This window comes from Rhyacophila brunnea, unplaced genomic scaffold (genome assembly GCF_057557595.1).
Source record: "Rhyacophila brunnea isolate RB1 unplaced genomic scaffold, BYU_Rbru_1.0 scaffold_23, whole genome shotgun sequence".
Lineage (NCBI taxonomy): Eukaryota > Metazoa > Arthropoda > Insecta > Trichoptera > Rhyacophilidae > Rhyacophila > Rhyacophila brunnea.
Window position 1 is genome coordinate 2,352,663 of NW_028232893.1, and position 16,175 is coordinate 2,368,837.

General features: G+C 35.3%; 2 protein-coding genes across 3 annotated transcripts in view; one reads left to right on the forward strand and one right to left on the reverse strand.

Annotated features, from left to right (window-relative positions):
• wkd (TBC1 domain family member whacked) overlaps positions 1-16,175 on the forward strand; it is a 422,625-nt gene that overhangs the window by 160,783 nt on the left and 245,667 nt on the right. The window lies entirely within an intron of this gene.
• LOC147069352 (neo-calmodulin-like) overlaps positions 1-16,175 on the reverse strand; it is a 103,535-nt gene that overhangs the window by 36,475 nt on the left and 50,885 nt on the right. Inside the window, exon 1 of one of the 2 annotated variants that reach the window (XM_085950237.1) lies at positions 2,639-2,845. The exons of the other annotated variant lie outside the window; for it this stretch is intronic. The gene's annotated coding sequence lies outside the window, so the exon portion shown is untranslated. Of the gene's footprint in view, positions 1-2,638; positions 2,846-16,175 lie in introns of those variants that run through there. 2 annotated transcript variants of the gene reach the window in all.

The following is a 16,175-nucleotide window of genomic DNA, read 5'->3' on the forward strand; positions in this document are numbered from 1 at the left end:
GACAAAAAATCGTTTCAGCAACAGCTAAATTATTCTTTATTAATTCTTTCTCAGTTTTAGATATAGATTTCAGAATACTTACTTTGAAAACAACCAAATTTCGCAACAATCGCTGATAATATTGTAGTATAAAAGAATATAAAAGTCGATTTGATCGAATTTGATTGACATAACCTCACATGCATTTTTTCGAGAAATTTAAATGCATTGTATTTGAATAATATTAATGTCTTACCTAATTCCTTTATATTTTATTGACACATTATCATCATTTTCATCGCTCTTGAATACACTCTTGATATATATTTGATGAAAACACGCTTGTCAAACCTACAATAATACACGCCGAAACGTCAAGCCGACAATTATGGCATTGTCGCTAGCGAAATATTGTGAGCTTATTGTGAGCTTTTTCGGTCATAATGGTAAGCGAAAAGGGCGTATCTCAGAGATTCCACTAAACCGCTTAGGAAATTGAGATACTGCTATTGCGCTTAGGATTTCATTGTGATTTTGAGATACGCCATATTTAATTAGCTTATTTTACCTATTTAAAAATGAGATGCGGCTACATCGCTTAGGAAAATAGATGTGGCACCCCCTGAATGTTCATAAGGCAACAAAAACCAGAAAACGAAAAAAAATGAGATACCGCTCTTTCGCTTAGGACGGCAGCATTATATACTTTTGATTATCTGTGATATTTCTGTGTACTGTACCAACATTGCCATGAGAATTAAATATATCGTACCAAATATTGTCGGTCATAAAAGTATAGTACCAATAAATAAAGCTGACCAAACTAGACTAAACGAAATTTAATATAATTGACATCCAGTTTCCAAAATAAAACATTTATACAAAATGAGACACCTTTTAGCAATGGCGATCTCAATAATTTAGATCTGAGATTACGTATGGTCTGCTGTTACAACAGTATTATCTCAATTATTACAACGTTGTTATTAGGTCGTATTCTTATTTGTCCGGTGGTTGTTTATCCGGTACAAATCTTGCAATCGATTTTTAACTAACTTCCCGACTAGCTAAACATTTGAAACTTTTAGAATATATCAGAACACGATGCCAATGCATTATTTTAATACTTTTAGCCATCTTTAAGCAGAATTGAATTCATTTTCAGTTAATTCTGTTTTGTATGAAAAGTTATTTCGGAAGAAATCCGTAATCCAATCCACTATTATTGGTTGCAACTAAATTATTAATATATAAGTACGTGCGTTATTATGGAAATCAATATGACATTTCAGTATTATTTCTATCAAGCACAAATTTTTTTGATCGGTTAAGCTAGTCAAGTCGAGTTCATATGATTCAACAGAAAATTTAAAAACGTTTATATTAAAAGTTCTTTTTATCTTGTAATTATTTTTATTATGAACACTAAACTATGAAATATGACGGAGAGTTGGACCCATTGTGGTATCACCGTGTTATAAACTATCTTCAAAATTGGATTGTGACTAATTTTGAAATCCTCAGACGAATTGCAATGGACCGAGAATTTCTTCATTAGAAAACTATAATATTATGTCGGCCACATTATGAAAGAACAAATGTACAGCATTCTTTATCTCATCACTCAAGGAAAAATCAACGGTATTCGTGGTTGGTAAGAGTTCAGCTCTACAAACTGTTATATAAACAATAGAGTGAATATTGCTGGTCGACCACAAGGAGAATTTTATTCATCCAGGGTCTTCGGGCTCGATTCTTGTGAGCTCACAATACACTTATGTGATTTTGTCAAAGCCTGTGTGATTCTGTGATAGTTTCACTGATACTACTACTGTTTCACTTCCACTACACAACTGTCATTGGGCGTCACGATATTTTGTAGTTTTAAAAAAAGATGCTTTTAGACGTATATGTCTAGAAAATTGTTTAGTATTTAACTGCAGTTAATATTTAAACGGTATTAAAAGTTTTAGTAGGTGCAAGAAAAAACCGAGCAAATACTTAATAATATATAAATTCAGTTTCAAAAAAAAATGAAAGAAATGCACGCGAATCTGCGCAGTTCCAATTTTAAAAACATTATTTTGAAGTCGATGACAGATTAACAAGACAAATGAAAATAGCGTTGCTGTCGTTACAGACACTAAACCAAATAGTTATTAATTAAAATATACGTGAATATTATTATGTTTTATGGTAGTTCTTCGAAATAATGGAAATAAAGATTTTATATGACTTCATTATTGTTTAATTGTGGAAATAATACTTTTACGTTCGTTAGACGTACTTCATTGTCAGTGGTTAAACAAATATTATGAGATTAATTGATTTTTTTGTGTTATTTTACATGAGACACGTTCCAAGCATAGATTTTCTTAATAATTTAGATATTTTTTCGTACATTCTTGGATGGGATTTTGAAAAAAATGATTCAATAAAGAAAATATTGAAAAAAAATAGATTGGTAATTGACGAAGTTGTATATTAAATTAAATTGTATTCTATATTCGAATAATTAGTATTGATTACAGTCTAGAATTAAATATATATAAAACAAAAGAAAGTTAACAGGTTTATATAGGTTTCGTCTGAGAAGGGGGTTAAAAAAAATCCATTCACTGTCTGCCAGTCATAACAAAATCATATACTGTTTCTCAACCTGAATTGTACGATCTTGCCGGTTTTAAAATTGACTATTTCGCACGGATTTTAACAATTTGTTGATTTAGTGAGAATCATTTGGATATTAATCAGTGATATTTTAGTAATTATCCGTTTGTCTTTGTCTAGGTTTGAACCAGTTCACTGTCCAGTGGCCGGATTGCGCGAGGGGTCGTGCAGCCGGACGAGCGCACTTTTCCCAACTGAACTCAGCCGAACCGGAGCGTAGCTGCGAGTCAAGGGATGCTGTATCGGGGAAACAAACCTCGCCGTACGTTATATGTACGCTGGCCGGGGTTTTGGCGGATGATCAGAAAAGAGGTTTATCATTTTGATTTAAAATTTATTTGTTTTCGTGGGTCCATTTACAATCCTTTAAACAGCATCATTGACAGTAAACGATAATACTACTGTGGATATTAGCATCCACTAAGAAAAAAAATGACTTTCACAAACAATATACACTGCCTTGTACCAGCTACAGATGTAACTGCATACTTGGGCGCACAGAACAGATAATGAATAGAATTCCGATAGGCTATATACCAATACAGTAAAATTTGACGCAGGGTTTTGAATCTGTGAGTGTCCGACGAAAATGAACCACGCATTATAGACGTGCAATTGATAGTGTGTGCAATACGCCAATATTAAATGAGCGTCAATGCATAAACCGAGAGTAGTTGTCAGTATTAGACGTATGACGTATTCTTCACAATCACGCGTGTTTAAATTTATCCCGTATTCTTCCTTACTCGAGAACGGTTGCCTGCTTCTCCTTACCCGTTAGGTATTTTAGGGTAGACGAATTGTTTTCAATAAGCCATTTTTCTCAGCCAGCACAAATTTCCTTTGACTTAGCATTAAGTAATGTAGTTTGTGTGCCAAATTCCTTAAAGAAACCTCGATAGTAAATGCGAAGTATCCATAAAAGCATATGGAAAAAGTATGCCTCGGAGGCTTTTTTTAGATACTATAGGAGGCATAACTTTGAAAAGAGACCCATAGATGGCGCTGCCCATTGACTGGACTTTGCAAGCACTATGTAGACGGATTAGGATTTAACTCTATGTTGACTCCGAAATTGATATCTCTCATAGATCTTCCACAGATCTCTTACAGGCAGTCAGTTTAGTCTGATGAGCATCAAACAGGTCCTCTATTTTATTAAGAAAGCACTTTACACTATCGAGATTAGTTTCTAGTGATAAGTGTGATATCTAGTTGTCAAATGTGATACCTACCTGAACTGAACTAATCATTTGGCAAGTTCATCCGGTTATTTGGTCGAGCGAGTCATCTTATCTCGTTAATTTGTTTTCGTGTATCGTTTGAAGTATTCTCTATTGTTGTTGATTGATCTCTGCGAAATCGGAATAAATACTAAAACCGGAAGTATTTCTATTTTATAACTAAAACATTTTTTTATAACTGGCGGCCAACGTGAGCCCAAGGTGTTTCTACTTCTTCTTATTGTGCCATCCCCTAGTGGAGGTCAGCTACCATCAAGGCGATCCTATCTTTGTCGTCTGCTACCCGGAACAGTTCAGTGGAGCTACACTCGTGCCAATCACGGAGGTTCTTAAGCCACGAAATGTGGCGCCGTCCTCTGCTACGCTTCCCATTGATCTTTCCTTGAATGACAAGTTGGGGAATGTTGTATCAGTGTTGCCATGTCTACTGAAATTTCAGTAGATCAACTGATATTTTTTGCCAATATACTGAATATTTGATTTTTTTTTTGAAATTCAAGAAATCTACTGATATTTGTGTTTCTCCATAATTGTAAATTAACTGATGATTCTTTTATTAATAAACTTGAAATGATTTACGCATGACCTTTTTTGATGTTATACACTTCTAAATTGACATAAAAAGCATTGTAACTCTACCAAAGAGCGCCATTTTACCCATTAATATTGTTTACAATAAATTAATATTATTAGTTATTGTTATTCTTATTGGTTTTAAATCATATCTAATAAACCACATTTTTCAAAATCTACTGATATTTTATGAAATCTACTGAATTTTTTGTCAAAATCTACTGAAATTTTAAATTTTGACTTGGCAACACTGTGTTGTATTTTTGTCCTCTCATTATGTGGCCGAGGTACTGTAGTATCCTAGTTTTGATGCTACATAAAGTGTTTCTAAGTTATAAATAAATAAAAATAATCCTATAATTCAATAAATATTTTGAATCAGTTTGCTATTATGTGCTCATTTTGCGTTTACCCTATATTCGGGCTGGCAGCGCGCGCATCCTCTTGATAAACGAGGGCATTCGGCGGCGAATCTGGAATATGTAGGTAGGTACTGCTCTGCTTCACCCTCTTTCCCCTTTCGCTACCCACATTTCGCCACTCGATATTATGAAACGAGAGAGTTGCGACTATAGTAGGGCCAGTCGAAACTCACCCAAGACATCCGACAAAAATAGTGCACAAATTTTCAGTCATACTTATTTGTTTTTGTTGAAATAAGAATATATAATTATTATAGATGGTGTTGTTAGTTCTTTAAAATTCTTTATGACCTGCCTACAAATCACTATCGACAAAAAAAATTCTTCCATCTATAAAATATCTAAAATTATGTGAGTATGATTTAATGGAATAATTTTAGATATTTTATAGATAAACGAATATTTTTTTACTATTATTTACTATCGTTCGGTTTAGGTAGGGTTTAATTGAAATTTAATAACTAATAAACACTCTCTACTCATTGAAGTCTTATAGTGCCTGTAAATGTGCATGGATTTACTGGCGGCAATATAGTGCGTATTACTATCGTGACAATAACTGTTTACACGTCAAAGTGCTGACTGTCTCTCCAATTCATTCTTTAAGAGTGGGCGCGACGCGATGTTGTCATTTTACGGTACTATTTCATACTATTTGACAGGTAGTCAAAATCGGTCAACCTGAAAATTCATTCGTAGTTCGTTTTTTTGCCGGCAGGTTCGCCACTATTGTTCTACTGCGCAGGCGCAGATCGAAAAAATCCTACTGTCGCATGAAAATTCAGTAGCTTCCAAACTTTTTTGATTCATGCATGCAACTTGCCTGAATTGCAGGATAGTACATGTTTACCCAAACATTTTCTTACTGTCAACAGTAAATCCATGCACGTGTAAATGGGGCATTAGTTCAATGAAAACAAATACGTTCGACTGACAAAGTTTAATGTGCACAATTTATGTCAGATCTTAACAGCCTTTCTCCACCCTTAGCCACTGTTTTCTGGTAATGTCACAACGAAATATAGCAGGAGAAATTTTTGTCAATATGAGCCTTATGATATGTAGTTTGAACCCGTTCATTCAATTTCCCGATTTTGCAGTAGGTACCGCGCCTAAAAACGATTCAATTAAAAATTAATCGTGTAGTAAATTCTAGACGTTTTCTTAAACTTTTACAAACTCTCAGAAACTGTGCATGAATCCTCGGAACTCTGGCTGGGAATCACAAATAGTAGTCATGAGCGAGCTTTGAACGGTCATAGTATAACTGACACAATGTTGCTTTTCATTTATACCTACTGACATAGTCACAATGACTAGTAAATCACAGACACGAAGAAGATAAAATACGAGTAACACTAAACAATGGAGACAGTTTTGCAATATTGTATTGAATATTAGATATTGAATAGTTCGGCCCATCATTATAATAAATTGATACTAAGGTTTGGAAAATTACTTTCTATTGTATCCATACAGCAAATTATTGTAGTAAGTATGGACTAACTACATGGGGACTTACAATGATTACGTGTAAATTGTACGTAAAACATTTCACCGTGGCACAGTTCGCCGTGAGCTTTCTATCGGAAAGAGATGACCGTATACCATACGGTCTCCAATTTTATTAGATTCAATATGAACATTAATTCAATTTTGATAGTCGATTTTGGCAAAATTCATAAATTATTCAAGAATAAAAAACCTAACCTAACCTACCAAATAATCCAGTATATTGGCTATTAACAAAACTTGTTTGCCGCTGGCTTCCTGTAAACCGACAAAAACCGTGTTTTATTTAGACATGAATTTTATTTCAGTGCTATACGACCCAAAGAGGTTGGACGGTGTTGAAATATACGTCTATATATTTCCGATACAACATTTCACTGTGAAGTGTGGATACGGCGAACTGCATACGTACAAATTTCCGGACACGGCTTACAATATACCCGTGCAAGTATAATAATATCTGAACACATTATTCGGAACCACCTCAGAAACACATTCATTAGAATAAAGCTTATTATAGAATAAACAAGATTTAATTTAATTACTAATAATTAGAATAAAGAAATAATGGGAACTGAAATATCTAACGGGTAAGGAGTAGCAGGTAACCGATCTCGAGTAAGGGATAAACTTAAACACATGTCAAGAATACGTCATACGTCGATTACTGACAACTGCTCTCGGTTTATGCATTTTTGCTCAGTTAATATTGGTGTATTACACACACTACTCCACGTGCATGATGTGTCATTCATTTTTGTCGGACACTCACACATTCAAAACCCTGCACCAAAATGTAGTGTATTTAATATTGCCCATCGGAATTCTATTCATCATCTGTTCTGTGGTTATGAAGTATGAAGGCTCAAAAAGTGAATTGGCTCTGAAAGATATTTTGATAGTTTTTGGGTACGAAATCTGTACTAATTTACACATTTTCTCTAAAACCGCACACAATGGATCCTAGTTAAAAATATTGTTATGTAAATTTTTGATTGTCATAATATTATTCCTGTTTTTCCAGTGCCTTTACTCAGTGACGTCCGTAGGGTTATGCACTGCTTATGGGCGGCACAAGAAAATATGAATACAATCAGCAATATTATAATACTTGCTCTAAGCACTAATAAATAATTATTCATGCCAGAAAGTAAATGATTTTATTTTGCATTTGACCGTTTACAATAGACAAGAAGGAAACATTTTATTTTTTGCTTTCCTGTATTCATATTCCATGTGCAGTACATACTAAAGTCTATTAAACTCAAATCACACTTAAGTGTAGTGGCCTCAGTGTTGGGTAATTGCTCTGGAGACATTCCCAGGCATAAGCAACTGAAGATACTTCACATTAAAACACAGTGTCTCGTGATACGATAGACTAAGACTGGGTATTTTATGGAGCGGGTTGGTATGGAGAAAACATTGGGTAGCCGAGAAGGAATATTAAAATAAATTGGCATACAATTTCAGACTAAATATTGAAGGGGCGGCATTGTGGCTAGACACTGCAGGGACCAGGGCCTTATTTTAATATATTGTTGGCGATAATAAGACGTCTATACGAAAATCATAATATTCATAATACCGTTTTGTTATGGAGTATATGGCAACCATGCCAAATCAACGCATTCAAAATATTTTCAAATTCTATAAAGAATGTTTTGACTATCCATATAGTCAATTCTATTCATATTTTTTGAAATTTCAGTGTTCTTTCGTGTTTGTTTGGGAAAATTTGGACACTTCATTGCAGAGCCTATTCTTAATACTTTGGATTAATGTCTGCGATGAGACTGCCTGAAATGTCGATGAAGGAAGCAGAAAAGCTACAATGTTTTACGGTGATGGACCAAATTCTGAATATACTTTTTGTGCTGGTGATAATTTTTCTACAAAATGTGCTAATCTTTTTACATACTCAATTAATAATTGGTCTCGCGTTGGTGTCAAAATCAACGCGAAGACTTTCAACGTTTTGTGCAATAGAACATGTACCGAACCAGATTCGTGTCCGGAAACTTGTACGTGCGCAGTTCGTCGTATCACACTTTTCACCGTGAAATGTTGTATCGGAAATATATGGCCGTATATTAAAGACTGTCCAACCTTTTTGAGTCGTATAGTACTGACATAAAATTCATGTCTAAATAAAACATGGTTCTTGTCGGTTTCCACTTTACAGGAAGCCAGCAGCAAACAATTTTTGAAAATAGTCGATATACTTACTGGATTATTTGTTAGGTTAGATTAGGTTAGGTTAGGTTTTCATTCTTGAATTCATGAATTTTGCCAAAATCAGCTATGAAAATTGAATTAACTTTCATATTGAATCTAATAAAATTGGAGACCGTATAGTATACGGTCATCTCTTTCCGATAAGAAAGGTCACGGCGGACTGTGCCACGGTGAAATGTTTTACGCACAATTTACATGTAACCATCCAGATTTCCCTCGGATTAGCGACGGGCAAAACATTGAGGCTGGAGCAATATTCAACTCGATGTTGAGTATCTGGAACTCACGGCTGTACACGGTTAAAACCAAATGCCGCCTATTCGACGATTGCGTTTTGGCGGTATTGCTTTACGGTAGCGGGTCATGACACCTTACGAAGGCTCAGAGCAACCGTACACTGAGTTTCTTGAACATATGTTTGCGATGGATACCTACTGCGTGTGCGTGTGTATTTAACTTTTGGAGGAATGGGGAGATAAGAGAACTAACCGATCAACCTCTCTTCACGCTGAGAATAAAGATGGGATGTTGGACCTGGCTCAGCCACGTGCTGCCGACGCCTGGAGAGACCTTCAACATGACTTACCTGTTCTTCAAGTCAATCGGATTGCGGCGTCCTGCAAGGCCGCTAAATACTACGTACATAGTGTATACGGCAGAGTAATGGCGCAAGAAGACTGGCAACTCCATATTATGCTCCGAATAAGGACATGAGATTAATATGGCTTTTGAGGTAATTTAGTACCTAATTATTCCTGATGTATGTCCACTGGATATTATCCAGGGCCCAATTAGTGAATATTTTCTATTTTCTAAATAGATTAAATTATAGATACCTATATTAAATTATACATAGAAATAATATTAAATTAAAAAACGTGATTTCATGAAATTTTGTTGAATCCTATTGTCAAATGACTCGAATAATAATAAAATGTTATAAACACACCAAGAATTTTTGCGTATGATATATTATCATATTTTAAATCTACCAATACATGGATTTGTTACATTCGCAGCGCTCGAAATGGAAAATATTACGAACCAGAGCGCTCAATTTTTTTCCGAAAATGTTAACATAGTGACAATTGTATGTACCTAGATATATTTAAAAAAAAAAAGGTTAACTTTTTATGCGGCTTACCTAGCTTGGATGGTAATGTTATTTTTTCCACAAGACTTAGGGATAATTTTGGGGATTTCATGGACCGAACGGCGCTCCGGTTCATTTCGAGCCCCAATTGATATATTATGTATCAATGATTTGTTAAGGCCGTACATCATTTGAGACACGGTCTAAAAAGATCGTTGCTAGGCGATGCGCGGATTGCGGGTCGCGGGTGCAAATGACGCCTATCAAACGAAATATTATTTGTCATATAAATCCAACATACGTCCATTTTATGTTCTGTTTATTGTTCTATTAGTAACAATAATAATATATTCATTAACATGTTTTATTATTAAAGTAAATGGGTAACGTTTTTAGTCATCTTTACACAATTTAAGAATTAATTGGCCCGTCGCCATCACGAAGCAAAGTGACGTGTTTCTAGTTCGACGTTCTCTCACTGAATGCGAGCGAGTCCAAAATTTCGTCGCGCCTACAGTTGAAAATTATTTGCCGTTTCACTGATGCGTCACCTTAACGGTTTACATTACTAGTGTTTGCATAATTTTACATTTGAGGCTCAACGGCATACCGGGATATTTTCAAGTATCCCTCAAGGCCAATCCGTCCCTGCGTAGGTAGGATATGACGGTACCAACCTCAAGAAAAAGGAAAGTATTAATAATTATTGTTTTTATGATCGCGTGATATTTGCACATAAAAACAACTTCACTTCCAAACTAAATGCGCAACCCCTATGTATCTATTTTTGTCATAATAATCAATTTTCCAAAAAGTTTTGTGACGTTCTCGGTTAAATGACGCAGGCAAACTTTTTTTATTATATACAGTAACGCAGGGCTTAAATAAGCTTTTAAAAGCGCGACCCAGGTTAGGACAACAGTTTTGGTGATGTTTATAGGCAAAGTGCCGCCCTTACTCAGAATCAGTGGCGGCTCGACGACTTTCTAGGTGGTGGGGTTCAGCCATGGCCCCCACAGGGGGGGGGGGGGGGCTGACAGGGCTCTAGCCTGGGGGACCAGGCTCAGGAGGGGCCCGGCGAGGCCAGTCGACCAGATAAGTGAGATAAACACACAACACAAATTTGCTTTAACAGTAAAAAAAAAAGTCGCCTGCGGGGCTATTTACCTTCAATAATCTGATTACTTAAATTATATGGTTGTACAATAAATTTTTTAATTGTGTATCGACACTCGATAACTCCTTAATACAAATGGATGTATTAAAATATACAACAAAACACTAAATATACACATTAATTTTACCGCGTACACCATTTGGAAAACGCTACTGTAGAGCATCACACTGCCTCTATCCTTAGAGATAGGTAGGGGGGCCCGCCAGAGATCCTAGCCAGGGGGCCCGGTTCAGGATGTGGGGGCCATGGGTTCAGCCATTAAGTATTAAATATACATACTGTCCAACAAGAAGATTTAGGCAATGGCCTGAAGTCGCTGTCGTTGACTAAATAAGAGGATCTTGTTAGTTCACAGCTTTAACACGTGGACAACTTGTCGCTAACCGGACGTCGCTATAATCGAAGTGCGGTTAAAAATGAGAGGAGCTTGTTAATTCACAGTTTTAACACGTAGCCATGAAGATCTTATTGTACAGTACCTATCTACTTTCACATGTTATACGTTATGTACCGAGCTACTTATAATAATAAGAATAAATAATATGATTATCTGAGTCGTTACTCAAGATCACGTAAAAAACGTGCTTAAAAATATTAACTTAATTAATAATAATAATTATTATAGACCATTATCAGTTTTGAACAACGAGATACAGCGAGCGTTTTTACTGACCTAGGGGTTATTCGATTCGCTCGTCAGTATGCATAATATACTAACGCTAATGCATTCACATCTTTTGTAGAACGAGATTAAATTTGTACCACGGCGACGAGATGGGACTGAATGACCCCGGTCATCAAAAAATAGACGCCATGGCTTTCTTAATTTGTATATAGGTGTCACCGTGAAACAGGGTGTGTTTAATTTAATTATTTATTATTAGAATACCTCGTAATCATCATTATGTTATTACATACTTTACAATAATTGCTTTATATAAATAATAATAATAATAATAATAAATATCTATTTAAAATTGCGACAAGTTTAGATGGGTAAAACAATTAAATAGTTTATTTATTCATGTATTTAAGTTAGTATATTATGACAATGATAAAAATATCGGACATGTATTTTCGACATGATAATGACGTGGGGATGGTCCCTACGAACTCTTTAAAGTTGAGCCGCCCCTGGTTAGAATACCGTCCCCTTTCGTTTTTACACATTCTGCATGGGTTGTCTACCCCGCGGACCATAATATAATATAATGTATAATTTATGATCGTTTAATTAGTTAAAAATGTTAAAATAGTAACATACAATACCCACAAATATTGAAGATGTCAGAAGGCGAATCCTGGAATAATAAACACAAATAATACAGTCGTACTTGGTTATTACGAGGAAGATGGTACCGACTGAATTTGCTCGATATAACATTAATCGTTTTTCGTAATATAACATTTTTCGCGCCACGTTCTATTTAAGCATAGAACATCGTACAAATCCATGGCATTCATAAACTACAAAAGTAGTTGTTTATTGTAATTAACTGCTGAGCCGCCGGCGCTGGTACTTACATACTGACTTCACAAAGCTTGAATTTTTTACATGCAATTTCAATCATATGCGTGGATACTTTTTCAATTTTGTCGGCGAAAACACCAATTAGGTACTTAGACACTTCACTAGTGTCATAAACGTAATCCGATCCCGGCGGCATCGGTCTAGTTAACTGCCCCGTCGTATTTTATTGCTTAGGGTCGAAAATGTTATTTTCAAACGATCGACACAATGAACAGTTTTGCTCGGTATACCCGAGAAATAGCTCCTTGTAAAAGTGAATAAATGTATCATAAACTAAAATTTCAACGAATCTTTTCTCATTACATACGAGATCTCGCTGTTTCCGTGATCGTAATAACCAAGTTCGACTGTAGGTATCTACTATTGAGTGGTACAAAAATTCTCATTAATCAGAATTTATGTTATATTAAGTATTAAGATGACCTAATCTTTGTAATAAAACAGCACAAAATTTTATTATTGTATGTAGAAAAAGGTGTGTACGACTTATAAAGTTTCATGCTTTTAACTATATTAAAAAATGTAAATTAATATAGGTACCTAACGTTATATAATGTTTGAGGCCTTCACGGTTGTTTTTTATCATAATAGATTTTTGGGTTTTCACCGTCTTCCTTCTTTTCTAGGCGTTTCGGGCTCGTTGCAGAGGCCATTATCATCTCTTGATAATGGCCTCTGCAAAGAGCCTGGAACACCGAGGAAAGAACGAAGAAGTACACACGGTGGAAACCCAAAAAATCTATTACGATAATATAGGTAAGTAATGATTTTGATAATGATTCCCGAACTAGAGAGCAATTTTTATTTTTTTCCACGAGACGAACCGGAACTGCGCTCCGGTGCGTTCCGATCCATTTCGAGCGGTTAGTTTGAGATAAAACACACCCAATTTCAATCAACTATTGATTTGAATCATACGGGAAATATGAAATCAACTGAAAATGGTTTTCAATAAAAATATTTTATTTCAACACAGAGAAAGAATACTTCAATAAAATTTATTTGCGACTATGTAATGTAAGTGAAATTTTATTTATTCAAGTGTACAAAACAAACATAAAATCGCCAAATTTAATTATACTACATCAAAGAATAAAAATGCTACGGGAAAAAATGAAAATTCCTCTGTATTTCGTATCGGAAAATTCGTTTAGTGGAGATTCAAACCATGATTTTCTTCTGAGATTGCTGATTTCATTCGAAGATGTCACTAGTGTGTACGAAGTTTTTTTTTACTATTTGTATGAAATTGAATAATTTTATTCGGAATTGATTTTAAATAGAGAATTAATGTAAATACGCCTTGAATATACATTAATATGTTAATAATATATGACACGTGGCCATTAATTATGTTTAGTAAACAAAACAAAAACTCCGATCGATGTAAGTAATCTAAAATTTAAATTCATTGATTTACATTTACATAAATAAAACACTGAAATAAACAAATATCTTCTTGGTAGATAATATTATTATCATAGGGTCCACGCACGTACACAAACTACATTATAATGATATAATCGAAAATACCACCAACTAGTAGGTAAATGAGATTTGCATAATACTTAGAAAACTAGTAGGTATGTCTATGAAATGATTTTCATATATACGTCGAAAAACATGTTGACATTTTGATGGTCACAGAACAGATTAATAAACTTTTGATGGCGGTTGTCTCGTTTGAGCTAGGCTGCTAGGCATATCCACGGGTATAGCGGGTTCTGTTTTCAAATTAGCATGTCTATCGTCGTTGTGTGATGTGAAGACCAAATTCATGTTGCCCCTGTGTAGTGTCTGTGAAATGTTGGAACGGGGAACACAAAAATTATGGGAAAACGTGGTTGTAAGACGGTACGATTCTCAAGTGTGGAGAAATATGGGGTAAACTTAAACGTGTTTTAAATTGAAATAAAATGTAATTTTTAATTCTGTATGGATTATGCAGTAAAGAGTCACGTAAACGCAACACATTCGCAATTATAAATAAATGTATATGTATTTGAGGACATTCGGGAGGCTTTGTATTCCTTTCATTTAATGCATTGCCACTCATTAGGACGATACATCAGTGAAACGGCAAATAATTTTCAACTATAGGCGCGACGAAATTTTGGACTCGCTGGCATTCGGAGAGAGAACGTCGAGCTGGGAACACGTTAATTTGTTTCGTGATGGCAACGGGGGTATTAATTCTTAAATCGTGTAAAGATGACTAAAAACGTTACCAATTTACTTTAAAAAGAAAACATGTCAATGAATGTATTATTATTGTTACTAATATAACAATAAACAGAACATTAAATGGACGCATTTTGGATTTATATGACAAATTATATTTCGTTCGGCATGCGTCATTTGCACCCGCAATCCGCGCATCGCCTAGCCACGATCTTTTTAGACCGTGCCTCAACTGAGCCTTAAGTAGTCAAAAATCCTAACTGCCATCAAAGTCATTTCCATGAAACCTACTCTCAAACAGTAATGGTTTTAGATACGTGGAGATCTGTGGCCGTAACAGGTTTGCAGGAACCCTTGTGAAATTGTTGCCTGTGCGATAAACCGCCATTATAATATTATGTATTATCTAGTTAGACTGCAGACACACGGCATCGCAGTGAACGTGCGTCGACGTAGGTCTTATTTAATTCCATTTTTTTCCGATTAGAATCACCAATTGGATAAAAGAAATCTAATTGGCGATTCTAATCCGATGAAATTGGAATCAAATAAGACCTGCGTCGACGCACGTCCACTGCAATGCCGTGTGTCTGCAGCATTATGTTGTCAGTATTTTATTAAATGCTAATGAACCGATCGAATTTTGGTTCATAGAAAAAGGCCACTGTTCTCAAAAGTTGTAATATTAATTGTATCCGTTCCTTCATTATTAATATGCCACGTCTGTGGAATGCATGCCTTCCCTACCCCCACGGAACGTAACCGTTCACGAGCAATCTACATGCTGTCTACATCGCAGGGTAACACAGTGAACTATGGAATATAATATTATATGGTCGAATCGCGTATAATGTGACACTACCAGACGTCACTAAATGACAGCAAATTACTTCAATTACCTTCTAGCAGTGTTCGTCTTGCGTCTGTGTTTGTGGTCGCCGACCATAGCCATTCCTACCACCATTATTCATAATTGGATGATAACTGCTTGACCTCTGTGGCCCCCGAGAAAGGGGGCCTTCTCAAACATCACACAGTGCACTATGTCCAGAGTAGGTGTGATGCATTTTTTTTAAATTGTACGATTATATTGTCACATGGTAATAATTGCGTTAGAAATCTGGCATACAAAAAACCATTTAAATTTTAATGTATAATAATTATTATTGAATCTATCAATAGAGCTGACGTTGTTCAATAATTGTATATTACACTAATGAAATAATTCGGCATCATACAGTTTTGTCATGTTTTAGATTTTTTCGATACATATTCCTTTCTTTAATATGGCAAAATCATTCAGCTACATTTAGGGATTGCAATAATAATCATCATCATCATCCTGAATCTATCCATCTATCTACTACTGGATGAAGGCCTCTCCAAGCTGATTCTACTTCTCTCGGTCATGTGCGTTGCGTTGCCAAGTACCTACTTCCGCAGAGCTTAAGACGGTACATCAGTGAAACGGCAAATAATTTTCAACTATAGGTGCGACGAAATTTTGGACTCGCTGGCATTCGGAGAGCGAACGTCAATTTGTTTCGTGATGGCG